Source organism: Salvelinus sp. IW2-2015, unplaced genomic scaffold (genome assembly GCF_002910315.2).
Source record: "Salvelinus sp. IW2-2015 unplaced genomic scaffold, ASM291031v2 Un_scaffold1023, whole genome shotgun sequence".
NCBI lineage: Eukaryota > Metazoa > Chordata > Actinopteri > Salmoniformes > Salmonidae > Salvelinus > Salvelinus sp. IW2-2015.
Window position 1 is genome coordinate 361,599 of NW_019942691.1, and position 2,278 is coordinate 363,876.

At 40.2% G+C, this 2,278-nt stretch overlaps 1 long non-coding RNA gene across 1 annotated transcript; it reads right to left on the bottom strand.

The window, feature by feature from the left end:
- Nucleotides 1–482: 482 nt before the first annotated feature.
- On the bottom strand, nucleotides 483–1,731 carry LOC139024109 (uncharacterized). The gene is made up of 2 exons (XR_011475344.1): nucleotides 1,611–1,731; nucleotides 483–1,517 (listed from the first exon to the last, which is right to left on the bottom strand). It is a non-coding gene; the product is annotated as an uncharacterized lncRNA (long non-coding RNA).
- Between the last annotated feature and the right edge of the window lie 547 nt (nucleotides 1,732–2,278).

A 2,278-nucleotide genomic window follows, 5' to 3' on the forward strand; every position in this document is an offset into this window, starting at 1 on the left:
TGTTGTGTTTCCTGTTGTGTTTCCTGGGGCCTGTTGCACAAAACTAGGATAAGGGATTAAGCCAGGATATCTTGGTGATCCTGGCTCAATTGATCCGTAATCCGGTTGCACTAAAGATGGATAGGGGGCAGGAGGATATGTTATGGATAAATTACCATGGAGATTTATTCTGTGGAGCTAGCCTCGCTCAGACCAGGTAAATTCCAGGATCTATTTAATCTCATCCCTAATGTCAGTCAGCAGTCACCACAAATGGAAACCAATAGTTATTTCACTGCTCACTATACATTGTTATCACATATAACTAGACCCACTGTTATTATTTAAACGTTTGTGATCATTAATTTCAATGATTTTGGATAAAAAATGATTTTTAGATGATGTTGTATCATTAGATAATTTACAGTTTCCCATAGACTATAAGGCTATATATAAAATGATAGAATATTAGGGCCACAGAGGGGAAAAAACACAAGTCATAATATTGTAACCAGTTGTTTTAAAGGAGGACAGTTGTTAAAATGACAGATGTGGGGCATTTCGTGAAATTGTACTTCAGTATGGTTTCATAAACAAAGACATGCTGATGTGCCAGAATATTAAGTATCACATTGTCATAAGTATCAAAACTGTAAAAACAATATGTAGCTTTTCTGCAGAAAGAACCAGCCTCATAAATTTATGACTTTATCCTTTTTCTTCAGTGTGGCCCTAGTACTCTGTCATATAAACAAATACACATTCCATATGAATATAAAAACACAATGTGTAACATTATGTTCCTTTATTGAATAAGGACAACAAAAGCAGGTAAACCATCAGCTCCTTTCGAACTGAAGTCACAGTGACTCTACAAGATGGAAAGCACAGAATCCAAGCATATTATACAAAATGATACATACACATTCAAAGGTCTGTATATAACACACCCTGCATGTCTGCACACTAAAATAAATGCAGGACAAATCCATACACATCAACTGAACAGACAAATGAATGGATGCAGTAGCCTCCCTGCAGCCTTGTATTACACACAGTATAACCGCACAAACATCATAAGAGGCCAAATTCGTCAAAAAACGAACCCAAAAAAACCCAAATTCCTCTGCCACCGCAGGACATATTAACCAAAATTGAAAGCACACATACTAACTAAAATAATTCAACACATATTGGTCCCTCAGCAGCCGACCACTGTCGTCATCAGGGAAGATTGCCGGATTGTCCCAGTCCATGGCTGGTGGCACTCTGGGGGCCCTCTCCTTCCTCAGGCAGGCACATTGTGGAGGACAGCACAAGCCACAGTAATATCACATGCCCTAACAGGGCTGACCTTAATTTGTGAAGGCAGTGAAAGCGTGCCTTCAGGAGGCCAAAGGTCATTTCAACTCTGGCCCTGGTCCTGGCATGGGCATGGTTGTAGGCCTGCTGTGCTTCCTGGGGGTCTGTGAAAGGTGTCAGGAGAAAAGGCTGGCAGCCATACCCCCTGTCTCCCAGCAACACACCAGAGAATTCACCTGTCAACACAAAATCTCATCATTACTACCTCATAAACACAGTGATATTCTTGACACAGCCATGATGGTTATAAATAGGGGTTGTGTGGTTACCTTGTGATAGGCACTGATAGATTTCAGAGGCCCGAAAGATTCTGGAGTCATGGACTGAGCCAGGCCATTTTGCCACAACATTGCTGATCAACAGTCAGCATTGCAGACCATCTGAAATCATAAGATGAGGAATATTACACTCGGTCATTTTGGACAGGGAACACAGAATCAATGAACATGAAACGAACATAACAGGAGGGTTAAAGTATCTTTACTTTCACTCAAGTATGACAACTGAGTACTTTTTCCAACACTGAAATTATGTTTGTAACATTTCTATTCTGAACCCTTAAAAGCTGCTAAAGAGCAGGCCTGGTTGGTTAGACTCAGAGATAATGTACTCAATATCACTCACGCTCAGTTCAGAATCAGCCCTCCAACGCACAGTACATTAGAGCAAGCCAAGTATTAGACAGAGCATTAGGAGCAAGCATCTCTGTTTTATTTCAACAGTCCACTTCAACTCTTTAAAACGACTGTTCTATTCTCATACCCTGGTCTGATTCAAGAGCCATTCAAACCATTAGGGCCCCAATTGAAAGTAATGMTTAAAGAGAGAGTTTAGATTGAAAATATTTGAGATGACCATATAGAACATATAGCCATTTGATCAATTAGGAACACATCAAAACAGCTAATCTGCTGCGGTACTTGGAAGATGTAGTCTC